Source organism: Nicotiana sylvestris, chromosome 12, assembly GCF_000393655.2.
Source record: "Nicotiana sylvestris chromosome 12, ASM39365v2, whole genome shotgun sequence".
In the NCBI taxonomy this organism is placed as follows: Eukaryota; Viridiplantae; Streptophyta; class Magnoliopsida; order Solanales; family Solanaceae; genus Nicotiana; species Nicotiana sylvestris.
The window spans coordinates 133,727,490-133,742,909 of NC_091068.1; positions in this window are offsets into that span (position 1 = coordinate 133,727,490).

A 15,420-nucleotide genomic window follows, 5' to 3' on the forward strand; every position below is an offset into this window, starting at 1 on the left:
AGTGGGTCAACAAGTATTGAAACACATCCTTCCACACCAGGCTGAAGCAAAAGGCAAGTTCGCCCCAAATTGGCAGGGGTCGTTCATCGTAACAAGAGTGTTGTTCAATGGTGCTTTGTATTTAACAGATATAGAAGGTAAATGTGTAGATATGACTATCAATTCCGATGCAGTCAAAAGATATTATGTACGATTTCTTTGGTTTAAATTGTGTGTGTTTGTACTTGGCATGTTTTGAAGATTGGAATGACGAAGGCATTTTATTCTGCTATCTAAACACTTTATCCTTTGTTACCCATGTTTACCGTGAAAATGGTAACCATAATTAAATTTGTAAATAGGATTCTAAAAATACGTGATCTATTCCCGAGCTAGTTGTTAGAGAAGTTGATGCTAATAATTTTAAGTTTAACGATGAAACACAGGCTAAAATGAGTTAGTAGTCAAACCGAGGGGCATGTTGCTCGGATGTAGGGCTGATCGATGGGGACCTCGGGGTCCAGGTTCGGGTCGAGCTCGAGTTATTGGGGTCAGCCGGGAATGGGATAACAATTAAGGGTATGATTAAGCAAGGCTCTTTACGACCAATATTGAGCAATATATTGAAGAACAAGTAAGAGGACGATAGATATTAAAGTGTCCTCGGGCTAGTGAGAGTGAGCAAGCTAGAAAGAAAAGAGAGAGAGAGAGAGATATTATTGCACTTGTGGAGAAAATGGAGCAACATCGGTCCCTTACAAGGTAGGGTGAATCCCCTTTATATAGGAGGGGGGGCTCGGCTACAAGTATGTGGAGAGTAATTACAAAGTATGGATATGGGATGGCTTGACGTGATGCCTCAACATAGGCTCTGGATAGGCCGGCCCTGTCAGGCTTAGCCGTGTACCTTGGGAGCTTCCCCCTTTGTCCTGGTTTCGATCTGCATTTTCTTTGAGTTGGGCTTCGACAAGCCCCGAGGTTGGGAAGTCAGTCGTGGCCTCCCTTTCTCGGGGTCCCGAGGCATGCTTCCAAAATGACTTGACTACGAGAAATCAAGTCTTCTGATTTTGCCGCATACAGATAGTCTCCATGTTTCCCATAATGAAGTGATGGGAAATGATGATTCTGACACTTGACTCCTCGAGCTTCTTTCGGCGACACCATATCGATGATACGAATCCTGGCGTGAGCTTTGTGGTAACCGGATATCCATGGGCTCGTGCTTTTTGACCTCATTCATTGCACTCCTGATTCTTGCTTCTCAAGGTGAATGTACCGCCGTCAGTTTGGTTTTTCATGGATGCATTGACTGCGCCCGTCGGTCAATCTTCCAAAGCCTAGATGACCGTGTCATAACCCCCTATAAATGGGGGTGCCTTGGCTTTGCTTTTACTATCCCAGTGCCTCCATTGGCTTGCTTGCCTATTTCCTATTATCATCTTCTTTCACCCTTGAACATCATGCTAGGGGCTCATGACCTTAAGGCCGTCTTGAGGAGTTTCCTTAGACTGTATGGTGGCCTTCTGCCGGGGCTTCCCTTCGTCGAGCATAACCATGTTATCTCGTTACTGCTGTAACCATTAACATATTCATTGTGGTGGCTGTTGTTGTCCCGAGGTGATGATGGATGGGGAGTCGGTTTCCCCCTCATGTAGACAGTTGTTCGGATTATTTACCGCTGCTCACTCTCCTACCCGGGCCTGGTGTGGCACTTCATCCCTAGGGTTTTTTCTTTCCCAAGTGATAAAGTGGCACTACCGGCCGTTGAGGCTGGGGCCCGCCGAATCTTCAACCTTTGGCTTCGGCGGGCCATGTCTCCTTTCTCTCCTCTGTGTCCCCTCCTTTTCCTTTTCTTTATCTTCTCTGGTGGGAATCCCTCGACGGATTGAGCTGGGAACCTATGGGAGGTGGAGGTCGAAGGAATTGCCCTCGAGGAAATGTGCTCGAGGGTGCGGCGCTCGAGGATGCTGATATCAGAGATGGATCTTCGAGGGCGGACCGGGCGCCCGGGTTTCATCATATGTACATCCTTCCGCTCCTCCGCTTTAGATGTAGACTCCTGTAGGCTTTTGTAACTATATGTAATGTTCCCTCGAGGGTTGTTGTACATGGATCTTTTATGAGTATGAATATACTCCATTGACTTCAACTTTTGATCTTTGCTTTGTTTCTATATGATTTCATGCCCTTCGAGGCCCTTTGAATGCCTTCTTTTATTCGTTGACTGCTGATATCTGACTTGGGTGCGGGCGTTCTTTCCAATCCTCTGTCGATCGACATGGCTCTCTTTAGAACCTATCGTCATACTTCGGACCAATCCTGGATTGATATGATAGGCTCGGGCTACCGAGGCTAGGGGCGTTCAAACCGAACCGGAAAACCGCACCAAACTGAAAAACCAAACCGATTAAAAAACCCGACTAGGTTTGGTTTGACTTGGTTTGATATTGAGTAAAAAAATCCGAACCAAACCGACATAAATATATAAATTTTATTTATATTTTTAAGACTTTATAGTGAATATTTTTAGAAAATGTTGAAATATTTGGGATACTCTCATGTATTAACCTTGAAACCGTAAATTAACGAAAAATTATTGTTAGACGACTAAGAAAATAACTATCATGTGTTACTAAAAAATTCACCCATTAGAATATTTTAATAGATCATATGTTTGTAAAAAAAATTCCATATTTACTAAACATATATTCACTTATCAAAGCTTTATCTATAATTTTAACAAAGTATGATTGAAATAATATTCATGTAACAAAAAAAACCCGAAAACCCGACAAAATCGAACCAATCCAAACCGATATAGTTGGTTTGGTTTGATTTTGATAAAAACCGAATCAACCCAATCCATGTACACCCCTAACCGAGGCCCTTTGAGTTATATGGATATAATGCGTCGAATTTCGGAGCCTTTGCAAATGTTATCCTGAATGAAGGTCAACTTTAGGTACCCGGGGGTCCCTTTTGATCTTGATGTAGATACCCCCCCCCCTTTTTAAAGCGTATAGGATAGACTTCTGCTGAGGAGTTGCATGCTGCCTCGGACCTTCGTGGAACTTTCGCGATCGAAGCTTCCTGCATTTATTCCTCTTTGTAGAAAGAGGGAATCATGAGACCAGGTACTTGCCTTGCGTCGAGTGTCTGTGTTAAAAGACTTCCCGAAGTCCGACTTCTTTGGGTCAGGGATCCTCGAGGTAGGAAGCTGTCTCGAGCTTGGAGATAATACAGAGGGCCCTTCGGGTCTTTACTTCTCGTTGAATGATGCTATCTGGATTGGGTATCGATCCACCGATCTGTATCGAGGCTATCGGCTTCCCGGTGCTCGCCTCGGGTAGGCGAGTCGTCGCTGCTTCTCGCATATATGTTGGCGGCTTCGGCTTCTTAGCAATACCTCGCTATTTTTAGATAGCTTCTTTTCTGCTTTGGCGCAGGGTACTTAATCTCTTCAGGCACAAAAAGTGTTGGTGCACGCCCTTGCTTTGACCTGTTAGTTTTACCATAGTCATAGAAACCACTTCGGGGGCCGGTCCGGCAAAGAACGGGGGGTGTTTCTCCCAGTGCTCAGGAACCGAGGGAGTTTGCTTTGAAGACGACATCCTTGATAAAAGAGGAACACCTAGAAATGGTGAGGAGATACTGCGGGTGGAGTGAGGGGGTAACACTACAGGTGCTTTCCACAGATGAGGGTATTATGACTCCACTAATGGATTCTTGAGCGTATACCTATACCTTTTTGCATTTTCCCCCCCTGATAGGGTTGTACTTGATTTTTGCTTGAAGTATCGGGTTACTCTGGCGCAGATTCATCCGTCGTTTTGGCGAATGGTATTGATGATGAGGTTCTTCGTGGAGAAGGCTGGGCTCGAATTCACGTTTAATCACCTCATTAGGTTATACTGGCCCTTTCAACATCGAGGCCTGCTAACTCTGAGGTGCCGTTCGTCCACTCCCTTTGTTGTTGATGACGAAGAAGACGGGGACCAAGAGTGGTCCAGTTGGCTTATCTAGGTCCGGACGACTGACATTATCCCAGCGGGGCTTTTGCCATTTCCCGAAGGGTGGAACCATGCACGTGAGTGGGGCATCTGGCGCTTTTTCAGATTTTGCCTATAGCGAAAATTAGTTGGGTAATAATGTTGTCTCCTTTGTTGCAGCAACTTTATGGATGCCAAGCAAAGTCCTTGACCTGCCCGGTTGGGTTCGGAAGCTGGTGACCCATTCAACCTGCGACGAGCGCAGGTGGCGAGCTGTATTTCGTACCAGATGGGGAGTGAAATACCAAGGTATGTTGCCTTTGCTTTGGCCTTCATATATTTGAGGTAATATTTTCCCCTTTTATTTGTACTGGATTCACCGTTTGCAGATATCGGGTGGTTCCTTGGGATGAGGCAGTGCTCTTCCGAAGATGGGAAGGAGTCGTCGGCCTCCGAGCCGAGGGATGATGGCGATAAGGGGGATCGACACATGTGGTGTGATGGAGCTTTTAGTGGCATTGGGTGGGCCCATATCTTTAAGGAGAGGGCATCGTCCGAGCCTGATGTTCCTGGAGTATCAGATTCCCGGGCGGCGATTCCTCCGAGTGAATATGCCCTGCCCGAGGTTGGTTCTCTTGGGGCAGGAGAGGCGGGATCAACAGGAGTGTGTTCTGACTTAGAAGAAGTCTGTTGGCTTCTCTTCGAGGTGAGTTTGGGCGCGTTTTTTCCTGTATGTCGCGCCCTCCTTCCTTTATTGAGTTTTCCTTGTGCAGGCCTGTGATAGGCTTATGTCTGAGCTGCTCCATTAAGGGGCCAGGCTCCAGAAAGTCCTGAACGAGGGCAAGTCCCTTAGGATCCTTAGCGAGGAGAAGGAGGCTGAGTTGGCGCATTGGCGATATGAGGCGTATCAGAGCTCAAACTATGAGAGCTATTTGATGGAGCAGGTAACTTCCTGTAGTACGCGCTTCGCTCCTCTCTATCCTTAAGGCTAACTCCTTTTATTATATCAGCTGTAGAAAAGGGCGGAGGCCTTGGAGTACCTCAAAGGCGACGTCAACCGTGTTAGAGTTACTTGTGGAGAGCTAATGGCTCAAGTGCATACTCGAACTTTGGAGGAGATAAGTGCCACGGCCAAGGTCCCTGCTCTCGAGGCCAACTCCGCTTGACTCGTAATAACGCCAAAGTTCAAGCAGACATGATTGGGACACTCAAATCTAATCTCTCGAAGGTCAGAGCTGAAATAATTGATGCCCGAGCTGAAGCGATGCTAAGTTAGACCAAGGCTGATCGGGAGATGGCGATTCATATGAAGGATGTTGTTGATGCCCAAGCAGATGTAAAGCGAGTCCTCGACCGGGAGAAGAGGATCGAGGAATATGTTCGTTGTAGATCTCGAAGAGAGGTACTCAAGGAGGTCGGTGCGAGGGGATTCATTCTCTCAGAGGAGTTGGCTCGAGCAAGGGCGGACGAGCTGACGCTCGGTCACTTCTCGTTGACGTCGCAGAAGGCAAATTTTGACAAGCTATAGCCCTTTAGTGCGGAGTGCAGATTTTGCCATTTTGTCACTTTGTTTTTGATATATGTAGGGCATGCCTGTAGATAGAGGATGTGCCCTTTTCGTGCGTGTAATATATAGGAAAACACTTGAAATTTTATTTCTTCTGTACCTCTTTTTTGTTATTGCATTCGACCGGGCAGGCTGGTGTTTGGCGGGATCCCCGTAGGTCCGGAACTGATCGGACAGACCTAAGAGCTCTTAAATGCGATCCTTGGCGTGAGAAGGTGCTGGGGCCTCCGCGCTTGGCCCGGCTGTGTATGCTTAGTCTCCGAGTCGGGTTTTGACTCGAGCCTTCTTGCCCTTGAATCTTCTAAGCCCATGCGGGCAGGTAGTAATTGTTCTTATTTTTTGCCCTTGGGCATTTGTCATTTCAACTATGTTGGGTCCAGTCTCTGAGTCGCATTGCGACTCGAGCTTCAATTGACCCTCAAGATCTTTCCTGCCTGCATGGGCGGACGATGATGGTTTTTTGTGCTTTGGGTTGAAGTGACCTTACGGGCGCGCAGCCTGGAGACTCGCTCGGCTGGCGATGGTGGCATTTATGTAGTGCCCTTAGGCATACTGCAGTTTACCTATCTCGGGCCTAGTCTCCGAGTCGCGTTGTGACTTGAGCTTTAATTGACCCTCAAGTACCTTTGGTTTTCAGACTGGTGATAGTGCCTCTTACGCTATTTTGGTCGTTGAGACCTTTCAATATATGGCCCCGAGGCTTGCATAGTTAACTATTTTGGATCCAGTCTCCGAATCGGGTTACAATTCGAGCTCATTTTAATCTTCAAGTTGTCAATTTCTTAGCTGGCGACAAGGGCTCTTACGCTGTTTGGTCATAGAGACCTTTTAATATGTGGCCCGGAAGCTTGATTAGCTGGCGACAATGGCTCTTACGCTATTTTTTCCTGTGTGCTTTTTTGTAGGCTTGGTTTTTCGCTCGTTAAGGTCTTTTGAAATAGTTTTGCCTTACCTTTGTCGGTTCTAGAAGAACCTCGATTTCAAGTCATTGTGAGCGATGTTTTGAGCACCTCGGAAGGTTCATAGCTCATAGGTCGAGTAGATTGACGCTTTAAGATGTGCAATGGGGTCACCGTGCCCATCATATTTTTCGAACTTTGGGGTCTTGAAACCCGCTGGCAGGTGCACGTGAGGGAACATGCATAGGTCGGCGTAAGAGACGCTCTTCTGTCCGCTCAATCCTTGCATATTTTTCAAACTTTGTTCAAGGCTTCTCATTCTCTTGGCAATCTCATTTTGTTCTGCAATTCTGGGGTTCTGATCCTGCCCGGGTGCAAGCTCGCACTGAGGCGGTAGAGGATTAGTGCTGGTAGCGAACCTAGTTGGTTCCATTGAGAACGATGGTGCTTGGAATGTAAAAGAGGATGAGTCAAAGCTTGGCTTGTACGTGGCAGGCTGTGCCGTAATCGGGCAAGGCGATGCAGTAAAGATGCTTGCATCAGTGGATGACATTTGGGGATGAGGCTCAGAAGGCGATCCAGCAGAGAAGGCTGAGGTGGCTGGGTACCCGAATGGGGTAGCAGGATAATTTATGGGGACATTAGAAGTCCCACTTGACCTGGAGAATAATTCAGGGAATCCGGGGACGACACTTGGCGGCTCTTTCCCATTATTCCAGTCGTCCAGCATTTCCAACATGCGGAGCCGTAGGATTCTATTTTCCTCCGCAGTTGCGGACTCAGGTGTGAGGACGGCTGAGATCGTGCTCTCCTCGGAAACAGGGATTGTTTGCAATGGAATTTCTGAAGACATTTCCACACTTCCTTTTGACCTGGTGAAGTGAGTGTGAGTACTGCTTCTGGTCCTAACAACAGGTAGTTGAACACTTCCCCTTGACCTTGTGAAGTATGAGTGCGAGGCCAGACTTTCACCAAACCAACCGTCTTTTCAAAAATCCTGAAGTACTCAACGACAAACGCATGGTTAATTTGCAGCAAATAACAGATAGTCAATCTCACGTTGGGCATGATACACCTACACAGTTAAGTGGATTACTACATGTTTGCTACGAGAGCATGCGTTATTCCGGCATTCTTCCTTTTATCAGTTTTTCCCCTTCTTTTCTTTTTTGTTTTTCTTTTATGTTTTTTTTTATTTTGCAGTAAAAGAAATGCGACCGGATCCGATGAGGATTGCCTACGTATCACGATGCCTACGTGAATCAGATCATTACGTAGTTCGAAACTAACAAGTATAAAAATAAAGAAGCAAGTGCTCATTTAGCATAGGGCTCAAAAGATTTGACTATTCTTTGTTTATTTACTTATTCAAATTTTTTTTGGAATTTTTTGAAAGAAATACTTTAAAAGAAGAAAGAAAATTTTGTTTATTTTGATTTTTGTTTTATTTTTTTAAAGAAAGACTTCTAAAAAATTTATTTGCTTTTGACTTGAATTCTGGAAATTTATTAAAAAAGAAAATATGTTTGGTTGTTTTTTTTTCCGTTTGTTTTACCTTTTCTACGGAAAAAAGAATGTATATGATGTTGCCCCTTAAATTTTGAAAGAGGGACTTTTAAGAAAATGATGTGAAATTCTGAGTTTTATTTATTTACAAAAGCACTTCCAAAGAAAAATCCTAATATTTTGAAATTCGATTTTTCAAATATTTTTTTTTAAAAACATTTTATAAAAGAGAGACTAAAAAGCAAAGAGTATTTTTTTTTTGGATTTTTTATTGCTGATTTTTAATCCTTATTACATTATTTCACATGAAAGACTTCAGAAAGAAGGAGACTATTTTTATTTGAGTTTAAGAAAACTTCTATATTATTTTTTTTGTTTCTTTTTTTTCATATTTTCTAAGGAAGAATTTATAAATAAAGAACTAAAGGGAAATGTATTTTTTTTTGGATTTTTGAAAATTGGGGCCGGAACCGATGAGGTTTGCCTACGTATCTCACATCCGGTGAGAATCAGACCCGCGTAGTTCGGTCAAATTAACCGAATTATTTTAGAACAAAATTCTTTCCTTTTCAACAAACAACTTTCCAAAAATAAAAGACTATTTTTCTATCTTTTTGTTTTTTCTTTTTCTTAGTAAAGCAAATTATTGAAGACAAAACATTTTCCCTTTTATTATCGCAAAATTTCGGCAGAGTTTTGACAGTAATTGGGCATTGCTATTTTTCAAAGTAGAAAATTAGTCCTATACACTGTTATTTTTTTTTTTTTGTTTATATTTTTCAAATACTCCAAAGTCAGGCAGCATGCATGTCCGAGACAAATAAATGCGCGGAAACAAATAGGATGCAACAGGATGGTCTTTTCATTTCAGGTTGCTAGTCCTAGACGGACCCAACCCCTGTGTTGAGTCCCCTAAGTCAAATGCAACATGATGCAAATAAGCGTTCCTACTAGGGATCCGGCATGAAGTCAAGTTATTCTAGGTTCGTAACCTGGGTATTTGTTCTAGACTGTGTACCCGAGCGGACAACTCGAGTCGAGGAGGGGGCTACGTACCGGGGACCCGCGAGATCGTCCGGCTTTGTAACTTGTCCGACCTCTTTCTTATTTCAGGTATTGACACTAACAGAATAGGGAGTCTCGACCAGCGAGCTTCTCCCCGGAGGTAAGAAGAGAAGGGTTTCGGCACAGTTTATATACAGTTCAGATAATATCAAAGCGGTAAAAGACAACATTTAGCACGTTATGCAAAAACATGTAATAAAGATCAGATAATAAATCCAAATATAACAATTATTCTAAGCTCGAATTCTTGAACCCTGAACCAGTGGTTCTGGGTTAACATCCCCAGCGGAGTCGCCAGAGCTGTCACACCTCTTTTTTGCGCGCCCGCCCCGAAGGGTTAAAATACGCGCGGGGAGTTTTTCCAATTTAAGTGACAATATTCGAAATGGGATTATTTATTTAATTCAGAGTCGCCACTTGGGAAAGGTTTGGTTTTTGGTGTCCCAAGTCACCGGTTTATCTTGAATCCCAAATCGAGGAAATTTTCGACTTTTCCAAATGAAGTCTGCGAACCAGAAATTCTAAGTAAGGAATTCTGTTGACCCGAGGGAAGGTGTTAGGCACCCTCGAATCCCGTGGTTCTAGCACGGTCGCTTAAATTGTTATAATGGCTAAATATCTGATTTAAATACATGTTGTGACTTATGTGCTTTTATTAAGTTTAAACCGCTTTTATTATTATCATTTATTTTTATAGAATTGCAACGTCGTGAAAATGCATCTCGAACCACGTCACAATCAATGCACCCGTGGTCGTCGACACATTTTGACTCCGTTGAGATTTGGATTTGGGTCACATCAATGTGCACCCGTGTTTAAGAAGGTTAAATTATTAAAGGTGCGCCTAAAGCAACTAGCGTATTGTTATTTTGGGAAGGCCGTAAAATTCGCTAAACGGCCTGTCCCGAATTCTAAGTATTTTAATATATACATTTAGAGGGCCCCGCAGCTTGTGCATTTTTGTTTGTCGAGGCTCGTCTCATTTTTATTTAAAAGGATAAACCTACAGTGACTATATTTTCCTATTAAGTTCGTCTCTAAAATAAAAGAAAATCTCTTAATTAATTACATGCTAAAAACGTAACTTATTAATTATTAGTTTACGGCTAATGCGAATGGAAAATTGCGACCGAGTTTGTACAAAGAAAAACTGCTTTCATTCTATATTCTATTATTCAAAACATCTCTTGAATTGAATTTAAACTAGACTCATTTAGGCTAGATTAAGGGAATTAACCCACTAGGCATTATTACCAATGGGGGTTCAAACGTGCTACTATATACTGCCTAGCGGGTCCTGATGAAAGAAACTAAAATAAAACAGAACATCATTGTGTAAGGTGGAAGTATTCTATCCTATGCATATCATTATAGCTAAACAGGAATCCGGTCAGTCACTATGTCAAATATTTGTACATTCTACGTACTGTATCATTACTCAACTCATATCAACAAACAACTATAAGCTAAGATGCAAGAGGCTAAAACTCAGTTAAGTATTAACTAACTAATTTTTTTATTACAGACTAATCAATTTATACAAAAGAAATCAATAGACCATGAGCATTACAAACAGACATTTAAACTTCTTCAAACTCCTTTCATTTCATGCTTTCGAACTGTTACAGTTAACACCAACATGGGACTCGAAATGTGTACCTGAATACTGAATACTGAAATGCAAAGAAGAAGTGGAAGCAAAGGGTCAGCAGCAGCAGAAAGCAGAATAGCAGCAGCAGCAACAAACGAGGCAAGTAGAATTAAGAAACCAACTAGACCAAGTTTCCAGAATAAACCAACAGACAACCAGCAGACTCAATTGGATTTAGAAGAAATTAGTATTGGACAAACAGGTCAAGACTAGTGAAATCAAGACAACAGGGAAGAATGCAATTTCTAGTTTTGTCTGTCTGAGTTATCAAACAAAATTCTTTTCCAGTTTTCTGTTTTCAGAACTTCACTCTTCTAAAAGTGTTCCCTCTCAATTCACTCTGTTCTTATCAATGTCTGTCTCTGTGTGTGTCTATCCAAAAATCCCCTTAAGGTCTGTGTGCCTGTCTATGTATGTATGTGTATGTATTTTGCTTTCTCTTCTCGGACCTATCTTTTGATCTCCTCTATCTTTTTTTTCTTAACAATTCCCTCTGTCTCTATGTATGTTCTATATGTATGTATTTCAGCTCTTCCCTCTCCCTCTTATGTCTGATCCTTTAATATCAGATGTCTTCTCCTCTTATAGGCCCTAACCTCAGCCCTTTAACAGCCTGTTAGACCAAAAGAACACCCCTCCCATGTGCCATCTTCTTTTCAGTTTCCACTCAGCTATTTAAGTATTAACCCCATGACATTCCCTTGGCAGGCTTAACTTTTTAGTAATGTTTTATTATTTCTGAAACTTAAAGCAGAATATGGGCAGCAGGATGTAGTCTGACAGCACATGCTGTCAAACTATTTAATTCAAAAGCACTTAGGCAGGGCACAGGCTGTGCACAAAATGCACATGTTGTGCATAAGTGCACATGCTCTCCAATTTCAGAACTGTGACTAAACAGAACATTGATTTTTACATTTCTGATTCAAATTACTAATTATAAGCACTAAACTCAGTTCCTAAGTGATTCAAGCCATGCTTATCAAAAGTAAATCGATTTGTTATTGTTCAGGCAGCTGAAACTAATTGACGACACATGTCGACTCGACTATATTAATCATAACATGCACAATCGTAGCCAAAAATCAGACATTTAACAGTATCGACACATGATTTGAATTATACTGACTAAACAAAGTGGTATTCGAGGAATCAATCAGTTAGTTCAAATTTGAAAATCAGCTAATTGCACAACACTTACATACACATTATCAGAACAAATAGAAAGACTCAATCAAACAACAGAGGTTCAAGCAAAGTGGACACAGCACAGTTGATAAAATTCAGGGACACAAACAAAACATGAACAGACCTTTAAAATAATCAGATGAACCAAAACAAATAAAGAAAAGAAAGCAAAACTTACCTCAAACCCCGAAAAATCAAAATCTTACTTGGATTCGAACAGACCTTTCTTAAGGCTGAACGGACTTTAATCGAAGTGTTTCTCAGATGAGAAACACTTCGATTAAGGTCCATTAGACCTTAATCTCTTCGGCTTGAACGGATATGGACCAGTGACGAGGAACCCTAAGGTTCCAAAAATCAGATCTGGGATTCATGCTTCCCTGATCAGATTCGGACCAAACCAAGCATGGTTTGGTCACGAGGGGTCTGGGGAGTGTCTGGTGTGAAACTGGGGTTAAACGGTGTAAGTCAAGTTCCGACTCGAATCTTCAAACGAAGATTCGAGAAGGTGGGAAGGGATTCGAGTTACGTGGTTAACAGATCCGTGTTCCGGATGGCAAGGGGGTTCTATGGTGTTAAGGGTGGGGTCATCGGCGTCCGTGCCGCCGGTTTTCATGGTGAAGGATACAGGGGCGGCTAGGGTTTTTTGGAGGGGGAATGGGATGAGGATGAAGGTGACCTAAAGCCGGGGTTCGGATAGGGGGGCAGGGTAAGGTTATGGGTTTATATAGTTAGTGAGGGGTTGATTTCTAACCGTTGGATGGGGTGCGATGAAGGGTCAGGATCTCTTGGCTGATAGGGGACGGTGTCGTTTCATCTTTAGAGGGTTTGGGTCGGTCCGGGTGGAAACGGGTCGGGGTCATCAGTGGGTTATGGGGAGGTGATCTTGGCCGTTGATCAATCTGAGATCAACGGCCCAGATCAGATTGGATTAAAACGGCGTCGTTTGGACACCCTGGGTATCAACTGGACTGGACCGGGTAATTCTGGTTTTGGGTTGGGTTGTTTGTTTGGGTCTCAGATTTTGAAATCGGAATCGGCCCAAATTAAAACAAATTCCCCCCCCTTTTTTATTTCTAATTTTCTTAAACACACAACCTAATTAAATAAAAACTAAACACCATTAATTAGCACTTAATGTATTTATTACATGCATATATAAACAAAAAGATGTTAAAAGTAGGTAAATTTAAACAAAGCAACAAATCAGGACAAAAATGCGTATTTTATGATTTTCTATTTAACAACCGGATTACGGTTCAAGTCACGCATGACACTACATTCTTTTTGTATTTTGTTTTAATAAAAATAAAATGGGCAAAAATCATAAATAATTAACAAAGTGCCATGTAAAAATCCAAAAATTGTACAGTAGGACCAATTGTTATTATTTTTTATTTCTTTTGGAGCGATTGTCACGAGAAACAAAAATCACGTGCTCACAGCCGGTCGTGCCTTGTCGAATCTGGTTCCACTAGAGATTCCTCGAGAATGTTGTCTTTGGGCTATTTCCCTATTATTGCGAGGTAGGTTGCATCTTGTGCCGTTCCTCCCATAAGTGGTGCATGGATGGTACCTCCACCTGTTTGGCATTAGTTTCTTTGTTAGGAGTCTACTTGGATATACCGAGCCCGAGGAGGTTCCCTGGCGGTCGTCCGCGGCCCTGCTCTGTGGTTGGTGTCGGGTGCGGGTATCCGACCAGATCTCGGCTGGGTATCTGATCAAACTTTGTTTGAAATGTCCTGGAGTCGTCGGGCATGTTTTGTTTAACCTTCGGGCGAAGGCCCGAGTTGTCCAATCCTCCGAAATCGGGAGCAATCTCATTCGTCCTATTAGGGAATGGGACACGAATTCCTGTGGTGCTTCACTCTCTCTTTGTCTGGCCCCAGGTGTGTCAAGCTCTTTCGTCACTGCTTCAATGACATCGGTGTGTGCTCCTGCGGAGGGGTCTACTGATATGGTAAGCGGGTTTGCGAGGCCAAGTGCTAGGCTGCGGCACCGCGTCATGGTCTCTTTCGAGAGTGTTTCCTCGAACTTCCTAAACGAGACGGACTCGCACTCATCATCTTGGAGGTCGCTGCATTTGAACGAGCACGCGTAAGCGGTGGTGCGCTCATAGGGATCCAAAGTCCTGTCGCACCTGGGGAGTTTCGGCATTCTGGATTTCCGTGCAACGAGTTCCGGGACCGCTTCCTTGGGAGACGATTACTGTATGAACTTCCACGAACCTGGCTTGATCCTTTCGAAGAGATCCCCAAGCATCCTTACTGCGGTGGGGTCAGTTACCGATCCGTTATGGCTTGATCTCTCGGATACTCGCTCGGCGTAGGGAGATATTTCCGGTGCTACTGTGCTGGGAGTCTCCGGGTGACTTTTCAACTGATCGATAGCCAACTGTTGTGCCTGCAACATTTCAAAAATAACATGAAGACTAACTTCCTTTTCTTCTCGGGTCAGAGTTTTTTGAGCTTCCTGTTGGTCAATATGTTTTATGCTACCATCGGTGTGTGAGTCTTTGTCGACCTGTTGTGCGCCTTGCAAGCCTGCGTCCGCTTGAATCAATCCAGATGCGTTATCGGGGTCCTGCAGCATCGCGCCAGCCGCTGGAACAGCCACACCGTTTTCGTCGTGATTTTTGGGGTAGTTGTTCTCGACTTTGCTTACCAAGACAGACATTTTAACCTAAAATCAAAGGATCTTGGACAAGAAAAAGTGTGAAAGATAATATGTATTTGCGCAATGAAACCAACAAGAAAATAATCACTATTATTTTTAGCCCCACGGTGGGCGCTAAACTGTTTACCGTGAAAATGGTAACAACAATTAAATTTGTAAATGGGATTCTAAAAATATGTGATATATTCCCGAGCTAGTTGTTAGAGCAGTTAATGCTAATAATTTTAAGTTTAACGATGAAACGCAGGCTAAAACGAGGTAGTAGTCAAACCGAGGGGCCTGTTGCCCGGATGTAGGGCTGATAGATGGGGACCTCGAGGTCCAGGTTCGGGTCGAGCTCGAGCTATTAGGGTCAGCTGGGAATGGGATAACATTTAAGGGTACGATTAAGCAAGGCTCTTTACGGCCAATATTAAGCAATATAGTGAAGAACAAGTAAGAGGACGATAGATATTAAGGCGGCCTCGGGCCAGTGAGAACGAGCAAGCTAGAAAGAAAAGAGAGAGAGAGAGATATTATTGCACTTGTGGAGAAAATGGAGCAACATCAGTCCCTTACAAAGGTAGGGTGAGTCCCCTTTATATAGGAGGGTGGACTCGGATACAAGTATGTGGAGATTAATTACAAAGTATGGATATGGGATGGCTTGACGTGATGCCTCAGCATAGGCTCTGGATAGGCCGGCCCTGTCAGGCTTAGTCGTGTACCTTGGGAGCTCCCCCTTTTGTCCTGGCTTCGATCTTCGTTTTCTCTGAGTCGGGCTTCGACAAGCCTTGAGGATGGGAACTCGGTCATGGCCTCCCGTCCTCGGGGTCCTGAGGCATGCTTCCGAAATGACTTGACAGCGAGAAATCAAGTCTTTTGATTTTTCCGCGTACAACCCCTTTGAGCCTTATTTAT